Source organism: Ranitomeya variabilis, chromosome 3 (genome assembly GCF_051348905.1).
Source record: "Ranitomeya variabilis isolate aRanVar5 chromosome 3, aRanVar5.hap1, whole genome shotgun sequence".
Taxonomy (NCBI): Eukaryota; Metazoa; Chordata; class Amphibia; order Anura; family Dendrobatidae; genus Ranitomeya; species Ranitomeya variabilis.
In genome coordinates, this window is record NC_135234.1 from 605,882,775 (window position 1) to 605,903,295 (window position 20,521).

Sequence of the window (20,521 nt, forward strand, 5' to 3'; positions counted from 1 at the left end):
AAATCGGCCGCATGAACATCAGAGGCGACAACCCAGGAATTATCCTCCTGACCATAGCCCTTCCACTTAACCAAATACTGAAGCCTCCGTCTAGAGATACGAGAATCCAAAATCTTCTCCACCACGCACTTCAATTCGCCCTCGACCAGCACCGGAGCAGGAGGCTCAACAGAAGGAACCACAGGTACCACATACCTCCGCAACAAAGACCTATGGAACACATTATGAATGGCAAACGATGCTGGGAGATCCAAACGAAAAGACACCGGGTTAAGGATTTCCAAGATCTTATAAGGACCGATGAAGCGAGGCTTGAATTTAGGAGAGGAGACCTTCATAGGAACATACGGAGAAGACAGCCACACCAAATCCCCAACACGAAGTCGGGGACCCACACCGCGGCGGCGGTTGGCAAAGCGCTGAGCCTTCTCCTGTGACAACCTCAAATTGTCCACCACATGGTTCCAAATCTGCTGCAACCTATCCACCACAGAATCCACCCCAGGACAGTCAGAAGGCTCAACCTGACCCGAGGAAAAACGAGGATGGAAACCAGAATTGCAGAGAAAAGGCAAAACCACAGTAGCAGAACTAGCCCGATTATTAAGGGCAAACTCGGCCAATGGCAAAAAAGTCACCCAATCATCCTGATCAGCAGAAACAAAACATCTCAAATAAGTTTCCAACGTCTGATTAGTTCGCTCGGTTTGGCCATTAGTCTGAGGATGGAAGGCCGACGAAAAAGACAAATCAATGCCCATCTTAGCACAAAAAATCCGCCAAAACCTGGACACAAACTGGGATCCTCTATCAGACACAATATTTTCAGGAATGCCGTGCAAGCGAACCACATTCTGAAAAAATAGAGGAACCAAATCGGAGGAAGAAGGCAACTTAGGCAAGGGCACCAAATGGACCATCTTGGAAAAACGATCACACAACACCCAGATGACAGACATTTTCTGAGATACTGGAAGATCCGAAATAAAATCCATGGAAATGTGTGTCCAAGGCCTTTTTGGAATAGGCAAAGGCAAAAGCAAACCACTGGCACGAGAACAGCAAGGCTTAGCCCAAGCACAAATCCCACAAGACTGCACAAAGGAACGCACATCCCGCGACAAGGAAGGCCACCAGAAGGACCTAGCCACCAAATCTCTGGTACCAAAAATCCCAGGATGACCCGCCAACACCGAAGAATGAACCTCGGAAATAACTCTGCTGGTCCATCTATCTGGGACAAACAGTCTCTCTGGTGGACAACGGTCAGGTCTATCCGCCTGAAATTTCTGCAGCACTCGTCGCAAATCTGGGGATATGGCAGACAAAATCACTCCCTCTCTGAGAATACCAGCTGGCTCAGAAACTCCCGGAGAGTCAGGCACAAAACTCCTAGAAAGTGCATCAGCTTTCACGTTCTTCGAACCAGGCAGGTATGAGACCACGAAGTTGAAATGGGAGAAAAACAATGACCAACGAGCCTGTCTAGGATTCAGGCGCTTGGCAGATTCAAGGTCAATCAGATTTTTGTAATCAGTCAAGACCACCACACGATGTTTAGCTCCTTCGAGCCAATGTCGCCACTCCTCAAATGCCCACTTCATAGCCAACAACTCCCGATTACCAACATCATAATTCCGCTCGGCAGGCGAAAACTTTCTTGAAAAGAAAGCACATGGCTTCATCACAGAGCCATCAGAGCTTCTCTGCGACAAAACAGCCCCTGCTCCAATCTCAGAAGCATCAACCTCGACCTGGAAGGGGAGAGAGACATCTGGCTGACATAAGACTGGAGCTGAAGAAAACCGGTGCTTCAGCTTCCGAAAGGCCTCCACGGCCGCAGGAGACCAATTAGTCACATCAGAACCCTTCTTGGTCAAATCCGTCAAAGGTTTAACCACGCTAGAAAAATTAGCGATGAAACGACGGTAAAAATTAGCAAAACCCAAGAACTTCTGAAGACTCTTAACAGACGTGGGCTGAGTCCAGTCATGAATAGCCTGGACCTTGACTGGGTCCATCTCCACAGTAGAAGGAGAAAAAATAAAACCCAGAAAGGAGACCTTCTGTACTCCGAAGAGGCATTTTGAGCCCTTCACAAATAAAGCATTAGCACGCAGGACCTGAAACACCATCCTGACCTGCTTCACATGGGACTCCCAATCATCAGAAAAGACCAAAATGTCATCCAGATAAACAATCATAAATTTATCCAGATATTCTCGGAAGATGTCATGCATGAAGGACTGAAACACAGAAGGAGCATTAGAGAGTCCAAAAGGCATCACCAAGTACTCAAAATGGCCTTCAGGCGTATTAAATGCTGTTTTCCATTCATCTCCCTGCTTAATGCGCACAAGGTTATACGCACCACGGAGATCTATCTTGGTGAACCAACTGGCACCCTTAATCCGAGCAAACAAATCAGACAATAGAGGTAAAGGATACTGAAATTTGACTGTGATTTTATTCAGAAGACGATAATCTATACAAGGTCTCAAAGAACCGTCCTTCTTGGCCACAAAAAAAAATCCTGCACCAAGAGGGGAAGAGGATGGGCGAATATGTCCCTTCTCCAAAGACTCCTTTATATAACTCCGCATCGCAGCATGCTCTGGTATAGACAGATTAAAAAGTCGTCCCTTAGGGAATTTACTACCAGGAATTAAATTTATAGCACAGTCACAATCCCTATGAGGGGGCAGGGCACTGGACCTGGGCTCATCAAATACATCCTGGTAGTCAGACAAAAACTCAGGGACCTCAGAAGGAGTGGAAGAAGCAATAGACACCAACGGAGCATCGCCATGAATTCCCTGACAACCACAACTTGACACAGACATAGCTTTCCAATATAAAACTGGATTATGAGCCTGCAGCCATGGCAGACCCAAAACGACAACATCATGCAAATTATGCAGAACAAGAAAGCGAATCACCTCCTGATGTACGGGAGTCATGCACATGGTCATTTGCGTCCAATACTGAGGCTTATTCTCAGCCAATGGCGTAGCATCAATTCCCCTCAGAGGAATAGGAAATTCCAAAGGCTCCAGGACAAAACCACAGCGCCTGGCAAACGACAAATCCATCAGATTCAGGGCAGCACCCGAATCCACAAAAGCCATAACCGGGTAGGACGACAAAGAACAAATCAAAGTAACAGACAAAATAAATTTAGGCTGCATAGTACCAATGGTGACAGGTTTAGCGATTTTTTTTTAAGCGTTTAGAGCATGCTGAGATAACATGAGTAGAATCACCACAGTAAAAGCACAACCCATTTTGACGTCTATGACTTTGTCGCTCAATTCTGGTCAGAGTTCGGTCACATTGCATAGACTCAGGTCTCTGTTCAGAAAATACCGCCAAAGGATGAGCAGATTTGCGCTCCCGCAAACGCCGATCAACCTGAATGGCTAAAGCCATAGAATCACTCAGACTTGTAGGGGTGGGAAACCCCACCATAACATTCTTAACGGCCTCAGAAAGACCTTCTCTGAAATTTGCAGCCAGGGCACACTCATTCCATTGAGTAAGCACCGACCATTTCCGAAATTTTTGACAATACACCTCTGCTTCATCCTGACCTTGAGAGATAGCCAGCAACACTTTTTCTGCCTGATTCTCAAGATTAGGCTCCTCATAAAGCAGTCCAAGAGCCAGAAAAAATGCATCTACATTAAGCAATGCAGGATCTCCTGGCGCCAGAGAGAAAGCCCAATCTTGAGGGTCGCCACGCAACAAGGAGATAACAATTTTAACTTGCTGAGCAGAATCACCAGAGGAACGAGGTCTCAGAGATAGAAATAACTTACAATTATTCTTAAAATTTCGAAACCTAGATCTATCTCCAGAAAACAACTCAGGAATGGGTATCTTTGGTTCTGACATAGGGCTATGAATAACAAAATCCTGAATACTTTGCACCCGTGCAGCAAGATGATCCACACTGGAAGCCAGAGTCTGAACATTCATGTCTGCAGCTGAGCTCAAAACCACCCAGAGTTCAAGGGGATGAAAGAAGCTAAACAGACTGCAGCAAAGGAAAAGCGGGAGGAAAAAAAAAAATGTACTCAGGTCTTCTTTTTATCCCACTTCTGCGATGCATTAAACACTTTTTGGCCTGCTCTACTGTTATGATCCTTAGTGGTTGAGGATCACAAAATACTCCAGCTAAGTAACAAAACATAGGACAAACTCTAGGGAGGTGGTAAACTGGACTGACCGCAAATCTGAACCTATCCAACACACTAAAGGTAGCCGGTGAACGTGACTAAAATCCTAGACGTCTCGAGCCAGCCTGAGGAACTAACTACCCCTAGAGAGAAAGAAAGACCTCACTTGCCTCCAGAGAAATCATCCCCAAAGATATAGAAGCCCCCAACAAATAATAACGGTGAGGTAAGAGGAAGGCACATACACAGGGGTGAAAGCAGATTCAGCAAATGAGGCCCACTAATACTAGATAGCAGAAAATAGAAAAGGGGTCTGTGCGGTCAGTAAAAAACCCTTACAAAATATCCACACTGAGATTTCAAGAACCCCTGCACCAACTAACGGTGTGGGGGGAGAAACTCAGTCCCCTAGAGCAACCAGCAAGCGAGGAAATCACATTTTAGCAAGCTGGGCAAGAAACATGATAAATGCTGATAATCAAAAAATAAACAAACAAAAACTTAGCTTGTCTTGGAGAGACTGGGAGCAAGGTAGTCACAAGGAATCTGAAGAGCACTGAATACATTGAGAGCAGGCAAGGAACTGAGTATCCAGGTGAGCTAAATAGGAAACCAACCAAGGATAACGAACCAGCTGATGCTGCCAACCTGCAGAAAGACAACACTACACAGTACCGCTTGTGACCACTAGAGGGAGCCCAAAAATAGAGTTCACAACAGTTCAGGATCTGGCCAGAGATCCCCAGATTCTAGAATCATCACAGTCCAAGCTGCAGGGTCAGTTTAGTACCCAGGGTGGTTCCCAAAGTACTCCACTATCGACAGTAGTTATGTCTCCTGGACTCACTGATGTACAGTTGACCTCCCCCGAACCAGTTGTGGCATCTCCTAACAAATTTTCAGGGAGGGGGGAAGGATCAATTTAGGGTATTTTAAGGAGAGCTGTTAATTTTTTTCTCTACGACCCCAGTCTTCTGGGGATGAGTCCCAGTGGGTGGGTATAGTTGTTTACCTATTGCATGGATCCTCAGACTTGGGCATTATCTTTGTCCCCACTAGCCCCAGAACGCTATTCTGTTGACACCTTTTTTGACGCTTTAGGGATGAGGAACCTGATAGGGTCCAGGTCGCAAAGGCTAAGATCATGAACCTGACAGAGAGGCTGCACTGCTGAAGATTATAGTTCAGAGCTCCGGCCATTGTCATCTGAGGTTCTATGGAATGATGCTGCTCCCAGGTGTCAGTTTTGTCGTGGCCTTACAGATGCTCTTAAGAATGCTCTGGCTTTGCATTCTCCACCCTGTTCTTTGGGGGAGGCCATGACTCAGGCCATTCGTATGGATTGTAGAATTCGGGAGAGAAGTGATGAATGACAAGGGGTTTTGGTCATTCTTCCCGAGTCGTTTCCTTACCTGAGACGGTACCTATGGAGGTCGGAAGCGCCAGTTCTCGGGCTGTGGAGAGGAGACGGCGGTGTGATCTGGGACTCTGCTTCTACTGTGGTTGTGCTGAACATTACCTTTTGAACACAGGCAAATCCGCATGTGGTCACTAAACCATGCAGATTTACAGTATCCAATACATTCTATTGATGAAATTTCTGTTGCAGAGACTGGCGTATCATGCTGTGGATCTGAAAAATGCGCTGCATGTGAGTTTCTGCGGGTGATCCGTAGATGCACATACACGTATAATGGACATGGGATTTCTCGAAATCCCATCCACTATGCTATAACATTTGGCCGCTGCGGTTTTGACTCGTCAAAACCGCAGCAATTTCTGAGCGTGGGCACCTATGCTTAAGAGCAAAATTTTGTTGGGCTCCTGAAAATGCCTGTGCAACAAATGAAACTCACATGGGGCACAACCCACACAGGAGAAAGAATAAAAAAAGAACCACAGTGTGAAGAAAAATGCCACCTGCAAAAAAACCCACAATAAAACGCATCAAAAATCCCCACAAAAATACAAAAAAATACACAAAGTAACATTTGCGATAAAGACATACTGAACATGTTAAACCATTTCTGTATAACAGAGCAAACATATGTAAGGAGGCAAGTTATACATAGTGGTAGATGAGGTCTTGCCGTATATTCATACCTCCCTACACGTTTGCTCTGTTATACAGAAATGGTCTAACATGTTCAGACAGTATATCTTTATCACAAATGTTCCTTTGTGTATTTTTTTGTGCAGTTTATAAATGCATATTCAATCTCTCTCCTTTGTAGGATGTGCCCCATGTGTGTTTCATTTGTTGCACAGGCATTTTCAAAAACCAACAAAAGTTTGCCCTTAATTTGAAGCGATTGTCAGCATAGGTGCCAGGTAACTGCAATGATTCAAATAGTATGCAGGATGTGATATCACACATAGGGTTTGTTCCTCTCAACATAGCAGTATGCTAGAGCATGGACTAAGATGTTTTCAGATTGAAACGTGTCACTATGAACTTGCTGTTTTAATTGAGTTTTACTGTACTCCTGAGATGGATCATACATCCTTTTATTCTTATTTTTCCTAATAAAAATGGATTTTTAGAAGATTTTCTTCCTGCTGGACATTGTCTATCCTTCACAAATACATGTCTCCATTTTTTTTTCAGAAACGTAGTGTCTAAATGAGATCTCAGGGTGAGTATTCCCAGCGTGCAGTTGACCTTCTGCACACCCATTGCTGCATCAGCATATGAATATCTGACGCTTCTATCAGACGTCATGTATATGGTTTTCACAGAGAGACAGTGTATCCATTATAGTTTTTGGAACTGTTTTTGTGTCCATGGGTTTTTTGGACCAGGCACCTACAGAAAAATCATGGAAATATATTGGCTTGTTATTGGCATCATGGATGAATGTCACTCATACTTGTCTGAAATTCACACATGAGTGCTATCAGCTTTTGCAATTTATTATTTTATTTTTTCATATGTGAAAATCATTGATGAATTACGCCCATCATTCCCTGGATCCTTTTTCTTCTTTTTCCCCATCTTTCCCTAGCTCTTTTTTTTTCCTATCTCCTTTTTTGCACTCTAGACCCATCTTTTTCTGGGTCTTTTTTCCTTTTCTCCACCCATGTTTCTCTGGCACCTTTTTCCTTCTGCCCATCAATCTTTCCCTAGCTCCTCTTCTTCCCATTGCCCCTTTTCCCCGGTCTTCATTTATCTATCTTTAGCTCCCCTTTCCCCCATCCAACTTTCCATAGCTTCTTTTTTTCCTGTCTCTACTTTTCTTATCTCCATTTTTCCCTAACTCCCATTTTTCCCTTTCTCTATCTTCCCATCCTTCCCTAACTCCGTTTTCCTTTCTCCTCACTTATTTTTACCTCTACCCACCCATCTCTCCCTAGATCCTTTTCTTCCTATCTTGGTCTCACATATCTCTACCCTGTACTGTCACATCATGCTCTTATCCCAGGAAAGAATCCTTCCCACTGGACCAATGTCAGTTTCCTCCCATATCCTTCTTTACGCCATCCATTCTTTTTCTTATTTGCTTTTAATTACTATTTACACTTGGTTGTAATTATATGAATTGTTATTTATGATTGGGGTCATTTTTTTTCTTATTATATTTATTGTCTACTCCTATTATGCAAATTAGGTGAAAGCACACTTTTACTGTTTGTTTGGCCCAATGAAGACATCAATTCAGTACTGAAATACGTAACCTTCATCTTATTAACCGTAATTACATTCACTGTTCTCTGGACAGTCATTATCAGCAGCATCCATTTCCCATACTTTCTTCTCTATTGTTGCAAAATTGGACATATCTCTGATTTTGTGCGGATCACTCAGTTCGGTAAAACACTCGGACTTGTGAACAGCTCCATAAACTATAATCCGACCCCGGGGCAATCTGTGAAAAACACGGATACAACTTGTAGGCATAAAACTGATATCTGAAGGAGCCCTTACAGAAGTCTGTGATTTCGAAGGATGGTCATCCCATTTATTTATGTTAAAAGGGGCCAAGCATGGTATAAAATATACAGTAACAAGTAGCTGTTCCTCTACTAGTTATACCCTGTTCTCCAGCTGGAAGAGAAAGCAGGGAGATCAGAGGAGGACACAGGCACCGCTACGAGAGGCATGGTGGGGGATTTCTTGGTGAGTATTTGCTCTTTTTACACTATGTTTGGCCACTTTTCATTATAGGATGAACTACTCCTTTAACTGTTACTATGGATTTACGGTATTTTCATCCCACTACTAACTTTTATATTTAGCATCTTAATGATGTTTCCAGTTAGGTTCAAACCACATAAAATCTAAAATTCTCTAAAGACTTGATCTACCTTAGACCTCAGGACACTAAGATCATTCTTTCTGCTGGCAAGAAATATTTTAAGAAACTGCATGCTAACCTCAAACAATAAGGAATCATGCAATGCATGGAGCAGTAAAAACCAATTCAGTATCCAGCATAATTAGCGACTAGACACTGTTAACACTACTACACCCGATGCAGCAACTGAGGTTTCTATATATCTTCTTAAACTCATATTTCTAAGTCATGCAAGGCAAGAAACTGTTTTATTAATGCTTGGAAAAATATTTAGAATTGACAGTCCTCAGTGGTTGATACCTTTTAATGGCTAACTGAAAAGATGGTAATAAATTGCAAGCTTTCGAGACTACACAGGTCTCTTCATCAGGCAAAGACTAAATGCCCCCGGAAGAAGCTCTGGGCAAAACGCGCATCGGGGCGCACGAGTGTGGACATTTGGGCACGCACTCTGCACCACTTGGTCTGCTGGGGGACGTATCTCTAGAGGTATACATTATATTCTATACTTAATGATTATGCATTAGCTATTGGTGATCTACCCCTGAATGTGATTGCAGTTTAATAGGAGTAACTCTATATGGATTGCCAGTACCCTGGGTATATATGTTGGTGACACATGCAAGCCTGTTTAGGGCTGCATAATTTTATATGTGATACCACTTTTTGCATATTATCATGGAGGATGATAACAATGATAGCTAATGACCTGATATTTATGCTGAATTATACTGCCTAACTAGGAGACAGACATATTGTGGAATTTCTGTGGAATTGCTGCCCTATTGTTCCCCTTGGAACACTCTGTTCTTTTGATATAGCTGTTTATGGTGATTTTATATTTAAATAAAGATTCATATAATAAGAATTTATGAGTAAATGGTTCTCTTCTTGCGGCTAGGTCAATTTAAGTCCGCTTTTTTGGTATATATCGGTTCTTGAAGTGCCATAGTTGTTTACATCTAGACATTTTGGTATGTGATGTACGTTTGTATGGTGCAGTAAGCCCGCATTCATGGAGATGCTTGGGGTCTGACTTATGACTCTGCTCCTTTGGATGCTATATGTCAGAGTATTTTCCCCTAAAAACATTGCTTTTGGTATCTGTTGTCTTTTTTGGGCCAAATTTTTTAAAATGGTGAAAGCTTTTTTTTGTCTCACTTTGTGATTTTTGTAGAGAAAAAAGGCGCAAAACCCTTTAAAATGACACACTCAGCTCTAATATCTGTGCAAAAGTTTGTAGCAAATAATAAAAATATATATTCCATGGGGAAGACTGGAGATTAATTGCATACAAATTTTGCAACTTTTTAAAAAATTGCAAATAATGAATCGGTCACAAAAATCATGTTTCTGAAAACCACGTACACAATGGCAAGCAGAAATATAAACAGACGAACAAGTAAAACATAGGAACTTCAAAACAGCTGCAACTTAAAAGAAGGACGTGGTTCAAATAAGAATGCCAAAGGATGCATTCAAATGTTCGTGAATCACATACATGTTCTATTTGTATTGTCCTTGAATTGAAATCTTACCCATTGTAGTCTGTGTAGCTATTCACATTTCTGTATTTTCTTGTGTACTGTATGTTCAACTAAAAATCACGGAGACATGTCTGTTTTTAAGCAGAGTGACAAATCAAAATTACACATACATGCCTATGGGTCATGAAAATCTGTGTGTTGTCTGTGAATTAAGCCTTATTCAGACTTCAATGTTAAAACCTGTACGTGAAAAAATGGTACCGGTGTCATAAATGTTTTGGATGTGTGTCCTCAGCCCAACTGTCCTGGGGTGGGCTTTGTCCAGACTTGCTTCTCACTTTCTTACACTCGCTGTCTTCTCTTCATCGCTCCGTAATTTCTCCTCTTCCTCGGCTGGCGGGTCCGACAACGCTGCACACATTTACATTAGTTAAATAAACAATAATGTTTTTGAGATCTGGTCTCTCCAGAAATCAAACCCACAATCTCTATCTTTGCAGGCAGTAGCTAAAGGATTGAGACATAGCCTGCACTGATCAGCATAGTAGAATTTGGCTTACTTGACTTTGCAGACAATGAACAAACAGGCACATTATACTGATACACAGAAATACATCTGTATATAGCATTTCTATGCACCTGTATTCTAAGGCTGGTTTCACACTTGCGTTTTTGTCTGCAGCGTTTTTTGCACAAAAACACATGCGTTTTTTTTCCTATATTTAACATTGAAAACGCATGCGTTTTTTGCACATGCGTTTGGTCGCGTTTTCAAACGCATGCGTTTTTTGTCTGCATGCGTTCATTTTCAAAAATGCTACCTGCAGTATTTTCTTGCGCGTTTTTTTGCCGCGAAAAAACGCATGCGTTTTTTCGCGGCAAAAAAATGCATTGCTGTCTATGTAAACGCATGCGTTTTTAAGAACATGCGTTTGTTTGCGCTAAAAACGCATGCGTTTTTATAGAAAAAAACCAGAAAACACACTGAAAAGCCACCCACCACCATCAAGGTGATAAAGGGATCCAAACCCTAACCCTAACTCTACCCCTAACCTCACCCCTAACCGTTTAATGAACATTTTCTGACAGTCATATTGCCACGTATTTAAGTGCCACGTATCACGTATTTCAGTGCCACGTATGCCACGTGCCACGTATTAAGTGCCACGTGCCACATATTTAAGTGCCACGTATTAAAGTGCCACGTGCCACGTATTTAAGTGCCACGTATTTAAGTACCACATATTTAAGTGCCACGTGCCACGTATTTAAGTGCCACGTGCCACGTATTTAAGTGCCACATGCCACGTATTTAAGTGCCACGTGCCACGTATTTAAGTGCCACATGCCACATATTTAAGTGCCACGTATTTAAGTGCCACGTGCCACGTATTTAAGTGCCACGTATTTAAGTACCACATATTTAAGTGCCACGTGCCACGTATTTAAGTGCCACGTGCCACGTATTTAAGTGCCACATGCCACGTATTTAAGTGCCACGTGCCACGTATTTAAGTGCCACGTGCCACATATTTAAGTGCCACGTATTTAAGTGCCACGTGCCACGTATTTAAGTGCCACGTATTTAAGTACCACGTATTTCAGTTGCACGTATTTCAGTGCCACGTATTTCAGTCACGTTTAGGGTTAGGGTTAGGGGTAGGGGTAGGGTTAGGGTTTTCTTGTTTTTTCTTGTGTTTTCTTGTGTTTTCTTGTGTTTTTCTATAAAAACGCATGCGTTTTACCGCGTTTACATGCGTTTTTCACACATGCGTTTTTTTAAAAAACGCATGCAGATAAAAACGCAAGTGTGAAACCAGCCTTAAAGGTGAAGAAAAAAAATCAGATGTTTTGCTCCTATAAAGCTACTAAAAATGCATGAAAAACAATTATGGTACGTCTTGAGATTCGTTCTCCCAGGAATCTAGCTTACAACATCTATCATTGCAAACAGCAGCTGAAACTTGTAACCACTGCCCCCACTGACAAGAATTGAAGAATTTAGTATACTTGAAGGTGCATTTGCCGCCACCAAGTCTACTGACATATTATACTGGTACATAGAGATACATCTGTGTATAGCAGTGTGTTTCTATGTCTCTATTCTAGAGGGAAAATAAGAGGTAAATATTCTTCTTCCTGTAAAATTAAATCAGCTGGTATAGTGATCCTACAAATATCATTGTGTTAAGATACCACCATAATCAAAACTTGGTCAATAGTTGCTGTTGAAGGGCGAACAATGGCACACCACACAATGATCAAAAAATGTAGTAATATAAGGCTGGTTTCACATTTGCGTTTTTTGCCGCTGTGTTTTAGCGCAAAAAAAGCATGCGTTTTTTTTCCTATATTTAACATTAAAAACGCATGCGTTTTTTTTGTATGCGTTTTGCTGCGTTTGACGACGCATGCGTCGTTTCTATGCTTGCGTTTGGTTGCAGAAATGCAACATGTAGTAATTTCTAGAGGCGTTTTTTTGCCACAAAAAAGCATGCGTTTTTTTGCGGCAAAAAAACGTATTGCTGTATATGTAAACGCATGTGTTTTTAAGCACATGCGTTTGGTTGCATTTTAAACGCATGCGTTTCAATAGAAAAAAAACTAGAATACACACTGATTAGCCACCCACCACCATCCAGGTGACAAAGGGATCCAAACCCTAACCCATAAGCCACCCCCCACCACCCAGGTGATAAAGGGATCCAAACCCTAACCCTAACCCATAAGCCACCCCCCACCATCAAGGTGACCATTTCATACAATTGGATTAATAATGGATAGGTGTCATAATTGACGCCTCTCCATTATTATCTGGCTTAATGTCACCTTACAATAGCAAGGTGACATTAACCCTTCATTACCCCATATCCCACCGCTACACGGGAGTGGGAAGAGAGTGGCCAAGTGCCAGAATAGGCGCATCTTCCAGATGTGCCTTTTCTGGGGTGGCTGGGGGCAGATGTTTTTAGCCAGGGGGGCCAATAACGGTGGACCCTCTCCAGGCTATTAGTATCTGCCCTCAGTCACTGGCTTTACCACTCTGGCGGAGAAAATTGCGCGGGAGCCCACGCAAATTTTTTCTGCAATTTAACCCTTAAATTTAATAGCTACAGCGCTGAAATTTTACACATACACACTACTAACATTATTAGTGTGGAATATGCAAAAAAAAAAGGGAATATGACATGGTACTGTATGTAAACTGTTATGGTCCGGTGGTAGGATCTCAAAACTAACCTGACACATGTGACCAGAATATAGGACCAGTTCTGGGGAGGTGGAAGCTATACTGACCGCAATCCTGATCCTATCCACAAACACTAAAGGCAGCCGTGGAGCGTTCCTAAAATCCTAGACGCCACGTTCACAGCCTGAGAAACTGACTACCCCTAGAGAGAAAGCAAAGACCTCACTTGCCTCAGAGAATAACCCCAAAGATTTAGTCAGCCCCCCACAAATAATAACGGTGAGTTAAGGGGAAAAGACAAACGTAGAAATGAAACAGGTTTAGCAAATGAGGCCCGCTAACACTAGATAGACTGAAAATAGATAGGAGTCTGTGCGGTCAGTACAAAAACTATCAAAAATAAACCACGTAGAGAATACAAGAACCCCCACACCAACTCACGATGTGAGGGGCGCACTCTGCACCCCAGAACTAACCAGCAAGCGCAAGATCACATATAAGCAAGCTGGACTGAACTCATCATATACAGAGAAACGTTTTCAAGGAAATAATGAGCAAAATGAACAAACAAACTTAACTTCTCCAGCAGGAGACTGGTCACAAGGAATATCCAGGAGCTCTCAGAAACAGGACTGAATACACCGACAGCAGGCAACAAATGAAGGGCCAGGTGAATTAAATAGGCCTCAGCATAGCAGGAAATGAAGAAGCTGAGCCCAGCCAAGACCAGCCATATCGCTAAAGGCCACCAGAGGGAGCCCCAGAACAAACTCACACAATACCGCTCATGACCACAGGAGGGAGCCCGAGAACGGAATTCACAACAGTGCCCCCCCCCTTGAGAAGGGGTCACCGAACCCTCACCAAAGCTCCCAGGCCGATCAGGACGAGCCGAATGAAAGGCACGAACCAAATCGGCCGCATGGACATCGGAGGCGACAACCCAGGAATTATCCTCCTGACCATAGCCCTTCCATTTAACTAAGTACTGAAGCTTCCGTCTCGAAATACGAGAATCCAAGATCTTCTCCACCACATACTCCAACTCCCCCTCGACCAAGACCGGAGCAGGAGGATCAACAGAAGGGACCACAGGCACCACGTATCTCCACAACAAAGACCTATGGAACACATTATGAATGGCAAACAATGTTGGGAGGTCCAAACAAAATGACACAGGGTTGAGGATTTCCAAAATCTTATAAGGACCGATGAAACGAGGCTTGAACTTAGGGGAGGAAACCTTCATCGGGACATAACGAGAAGACAACCATACCAAATCCCCCACACGAAGTCGGGGACCCACACAGCGACGGCGGTTAGCAAAGCGCTGAGCTTTCTCCTAGGACAACGTCAAATTGTCCACCACATGGTTCCAAATCTGCTGCAACCTATCCACCACAGAATCCACCCCAGGACAGTCAGAGGGCTCAACCTGACCCGAGGAAAAACAAGGATGAAAACCAGAATTGCAAAAGAACGGTGAAACCAAAGTAGCAGAACTAGCCCGATTATTGAGGGCGAACTCAGCCAATGGCAGAAAAGTCACCCAATCATCCTGATCAGCAGAAACAAAACATCTCAAATAAGTTTCCAAGGTCTGATTACTTCGTTCGGTTTGGCCATTCATCTGAGGATGGAAGACCGACAAAAAAGACAATTCAATGCCCATCTTAGCACAAAAGGACCGCCAAAATCTGGACACAAACTGGGATCCTCTGTCAGACACAATGTTCTCCGGAATACCATGTAAACGAACCACATTCTGAAAAAACAGTGGCACCAAATTGGAGGAGGAAGGCAGCTTAGGCAAGGGTATCAAATGGACCATTTTAGAAAAACGATCACAAACCACCCAGATGACAGACATCCTCTGAGAGACAGGAAGATCCAAAATAAAATCCATGGAAATATGCGTCCAAGGCCTCTTCGGGACAGGCAAAGGCAAAAGCAATCCACTGGCACGAGAACAGCAAGGCTTGGCCCGAGCACAAATCCCACAGGACTGCACAAAGGAACGCACATCCCGCGACAAGGAAGGCCACCAAAAGGACCTCGCCACCAAATCCCTGGTACCAAAAATCCCAGGATGACCTGCCAACACTGAAGAATGAACCTCGGAAATAACTCTACTGGTCCATCTGTCCGGGACAAACAGTCTCTCCGGTGGACAACGGTCAGGTCTATTGGCCTGAAACTCCTGCAACACCCGTCGCAGATCAGGAGAGATGGCAGACAAAATCACCCCCTCTTTGAGGACACCAGTCGGTTCAGAAACTTCCGGGGAGTCAGGTACAAAACTCCTAGAAAGGGCATCAGCCTTCACGTTTTTCGAACCCGGAAGATATGAAACCACGAAATTGAAACGAGAGAAAAACAGCGACCATCGAGCCTGCCTCGGATTCAACCGTTTGGCAGACTCGAGATAAGTCAAATTCTTGTGATCAGTGTTATGACCCCAATGGCGAGGGTCTCAGAGGAACAAGTAAGTCTGCGAAGTACAAAAATCCAGCTCATAGGGCAGTGGTAACTGGGTTGACCATATATCTACTCCTAACGCCAACACTAGAAGTAGCCGGGGAACATGCCTACATTGGTCGCTAGATGTCTCGCGCCAGCCGGAGGACTAACTACCCCTAGAAGAGGAAAACAAAGACCTCTCTTGCCTCCAGAGAATAGACCCCAAAAGTTGGATACAAGCCCCCCACAAATAATAACGGTGAGGTAAGAGGAAATGACAAACACAGAGATGAACTAGGTTTAGCAAAGAGAGGCCCACTTACTAATAGCAGAATGTAGTAAGATAACTTATATGGTCAACAAAAACCCTATCAAAAATCCACCCTGGAAATTCAAGAACCCCCGAACCGTCTAACGGCCCGGGGGGAGAACTCCAGCCTCCCTAGAGCTTCCAGCAAGGTTAGGATACAGATTATGTACAAGCTGGACAAAAATGCAAACAAAAACAAATAGCAAAAAGCAAGAAAGCAGACTTAGCTTAATCTAGCAGGAACCAGGATCAGTAGACAAGAGCACAACAGATTAGCTCTGATTACAACGTTGCCAGGCATTGAACTGAAGGTCCAGGGAGCTTATATAGCAACACTCCTGACCTAACGACCCAGGTGAGCATACAAGGGATGGCAGACATTCCCAGAGTCAAATCACTAGTAACCACTAGAGGGAGCCAAAAAGGTAAATTCACAACAGTACCCCCCCTTAGTGAGGGGTCACCGAACCCTCACCAAGACCACCAGGGCGATCAGGATGAGCGGTGTGAAAGGCACGAACCAAATCGGCCGCATGCACATCAGAGGCGACCACCCAGGAATTATCCTCCTGACCATAGCCCTTCCACTTGACCAGGTACTGAAGCCTCCGCCTGGAGAGACGAGAATCTAAGATCTTCTCCACCATGTACTCCAACTCGCCCTCAACCAACACCGGAGCAGGAGGCTCAGCAGAAGAGACCACAGGCACAACGTACCGCCGCAACAAGGACCTATGAAATACGTTGTGAATGGCAAACGACACCGGAAGATCCAGGCGAAAGGATACAGGATTAAGGATTTCCAATATCTTGTAAGGACCAATGAAGCGAGGCTTAAATTTGGGAGAGGAGACCTTCATAGGAACAAATCGAGAAGACAGCCATACCAAATCCCCAACGCGAAGTCGGGGACCCACACCGCGGCGGCAGTTGGCAAAATGCTGAGCCTTCTCCTGTGACAACTTCAAGTTGTCCACCACATGACTCCAGATCCGCTGCAACCTATCCACCACAGAATCCACCCCAGGACAGTCAGAAGGCTCCACATGTCCCGAGGAAAAACGATGATGGAAACCAGAGTTGCAGAAAAATGGCGAAACCAAGGTGGCGGAACTAGCCCGATTATTAAGGGAAAATTCAGCCAACGGCAAGAAGGTCACCCAATCATCCTGATCAGAAGAGACAAAACACCTCAAATAAGCCTCCAGAGTCTGATTAGTTCGCTCCGTTTGTCCGTTAGTCTGGGGATGAAAAGCGGACGAAAACGACAAATCAATGCCCATCCTACCACAAAAGGATCGCCAGAACCTGGAAACAAACTGGGATCCTCTGTCCGACACAATATTCTCAGGAATGCCGTGCAAACGAACCACGTTCTGGAAGAACACAGGAACCAGATCAGAAGAGGAGGGCAGCTTAGGCAAAGGAACCAAATGGACCATCTTGGAGAAACGATTACATATCACCCAGATGACAGACATGCCCTGAGACACCGGAAGATCAGAAATGAAATCCATAGAGATGTGTGTCCAAGGTCTCTTCGGGACAGGCAAGGGCAAGAGCAACCCGCTGGCACGAGAACAGCAAGGCTTAGCTCGAGCACAAGTTCCACAGGACTGCACAAATGACCGCACATCCCTTGACAAGGAAGGCCACCAAAAGGACCTGGCCACCAGATCTCTGGTGCCAAAAATTCCCGGGTGCCCTGCCAACACTGAGGAATGAACCTCAGAAATGACTCTGCTGGTCCATTTAGCAGGCACAATCTGTCAGATGGACAAGAGTCAGGCCTACCAGCCTGAAATCTCTGCAACACACGCCGCAGATCAGGAGAAATAGCTGACAAGATAACTCCTTCCTTAAGAATACCCACAGGTTCAGTGACTCCAGGAGCATCAGGCACAAAGCTCCTAGACAGAGCATCGGCCTTCACATTCTTAGAACCTGGTAAATACGAGACCACAAAGTCAAAACGGGAGAAAAACAATGACCAGCGGGCCTGTCTAGGATTCAGGCGTTTAGCAGACTCGAGATACATCAGATTTTTGTGATCAGTCAAGACCACCACACGATGCTTAGCACCCTCGAGCCAATGACGCCACTCCTCAAATGCCCACTTCATGGCCAACAACTCCCGATTGCCCACATCATAATTTCGCTCTGCCGGCGAAAACTTCCTGGAGAAAAAGGCACAAGGTCTCATAGTAGAGCAACCAGGGCCTCTCTGCGACAAAACAGCCCCTGCCCCAATCTCCGAAGCATCCACCTCCACCTGAAAGGGAAGTGAGGTGTCAGGTTGGCACAAAACAGGCGCCGAAGTAAACCGGCGTTTCAACTCCTGGAAAGCCTCCACGGCAGCAGGAGCCCAGTTAGCTACATCAGAGCCTTTCTTGGTCATATCCGTCAATGGTTTAACAACGCTAGAAAAATTTGCGATAAAACGACGGTAGAAGTTAGCAAAACCCAAGAACTTCTGAAGACTCTTAACTGACGAGGGTTGAGTCCAATCATGAATAGCTCGGACCTTGACTGGGTCCATCTCCACAGCAGAAGGGGAAAAAATGAACCCCAAAAAGGGAACCCTCTGTACACCAAAGAGACACTTTGAGCCTTTAACAAACAAAGAATTTTCACGCAAAATCTTAAAAACCATCCTGACCTGCTCCACATGCGAGTCCCAATCATCAGAAAAAACCAGAATATCATCCAGATAAACAATCAAAAATTTATCCAGATACTTCCGGAAAATGTCATGCATGAAGGACTGAAAAACTGAAGGTGCATTAGAGAGCCCAAATGGCATCACCAAGTACTCAAAATGACCTTCGGGCGTATTGAATGCGGTTTTCCATTCATCGCCTTGCTTAATGTGCACAAGGTTGTACGCACCACGAAGGTCTATCTTGGTGAACCACTTGGCACCTTTAATCCGGGCAAACAAGTCTGACAACAGCGGCAAAGGATACTGAAATTTGACAGTGATCTTGTTTAAAAGCCGATAGTCAATACAAGGCCTCAAAGATCCGTCCTTTTTGGCCACAAAAAAGAATCCCGCACCAAGAGGGGAAGAAGAAGGACGGATATGCCCCTTCTCAAGAGACTCCTTGATATATGAACGCATCGCGGTATGTTCAGGTACCGACAAATTAAACAGTCTCCCCTTAGGAAACTTACTGCCAGGAATCACATCTATTGCACAGTCACATTCCCTATGAGGAGGCAGTGCACTGGACTTAGACTCGCTGAAGACATCCTGATAATCAGACAAATACGCCGGAACTTCCGAAGGCGTAGAAGAAGCAATAGACAAGGGCAGGGAATCTCCATGAATTCCATGGCAGCCCCAACTTGACACCGACATTGCCTTCCAGTCCAAGACTGGATTATGGGTCTGTAACCATGGCAAACCCAAAACAACCAAATCATGCATCTTATGCAGAACAAGAAAACGTATCACCTCCCGATGTTCGGGAGTCATGCACATGGTAACCTGTGTCCAAAACTGCGGTTTATTTTTTGCCAAAGGCGTAGCATCAATACCCCTAAGAGGGATAGGATTTTCTAATGGCTCCAGAACAAAACCGCAGCGCTTGGCAAATGACAGATCCATCAGACTCAGGGCAGCACCTGAGTCTACAAACGCCATGACAGGATACGATGACAGTGAGCAAATCAAAGTTACAGATAGAATAAATTTAGGTTGCAAATTACCAATGGCGACAGGACTAACAACCCTAGTAAGACGTTTAGAGCATGCTGAGATAACATGTGTAGAATCACCACAGTAGTAACACAAGCCATTCTGGCGTCTATGAATTTTCCGCTCATTTCTAGTCAGGATTCTATCACATTGCATTAAATCAGGTGCCTGTTCAGACAACACCATGAGGGAATTTGCGGTTTTGCGCTCCCGCAACCGCCGGTCGATTTGAATTGCCAGGGCCATGAAATCATTCAGACCTGTGGGAATGGGAAAACCCACCATCACATTCTTAATGGCTTCAGAAAGGCCATTTCTGAAATTTGCAGCCAATGCACACTCGTTCCACTGGGTCAGCACGGACCATTTCCGAAATTTTTGGCAATACACTTCAGCCTCGTCCTGGCCCTGAGACATAGCCAGCAAGGCTTTTTCTGCCTGAATCTCAAGATTGGGTTCCTCATAAAGCAAACCGAGCGCCAGAAAAAACGCATCAATATCAGCCAATGCCGGATCTCCTGGCGCCAGCGAGAAGGCCCAATCCTGAGGGTCGCCCCGTAAAAAAGAAATAACAATTTTCACTTGCTGAGCGGAGTCTCCAGATGAACAGGGTCTCAGGGACAAAAACAATTTACAATTATTCCTGAAATTTCTAAATTTAAATCGGTCTCCGGAAAACAGTTCAGGAATCGGTATCTTAGGTTCTGACATACAATTTCTGATAACATAATCTTGTATGCCCTGCACACGAGCAGTAAGCTGGTCCACACCTGTAATCAAGGTCTGGACATTCATGTCTGCAGCAAACACAAGCCACTCAGAGGTAAAGGGGAAAAGAAAAAAAAATGAGAAAGAGAAAAAAAAACTCAGAATTTTCTTTCTTATAATCCCACTTCTGCAA

At 44.3% G+C, this 20,521-nt stretch overlaps 1 long non-coding RNA gene across 1 annotated transcript in view; it reads right to left on the reverse strand.

The window, feature by feature from the left end:
* Positions 1-20,521, reverse strand: part of LOC143818428 (uncharacterized) — a 70,597-nt gene that overhangs the window by 14,091 nt on the left and 35,985 nt on the right. The window contains exon 2 of the long non-coding RNA XR_013224537.1: positions 10,222-10,371. This is a non-coding gene — a long non-coding RNA (uncharacterized LOC143818428). The remainder of the gene's footprint in view (positions 1-10,221; positions 10,372-20,521) is intronic.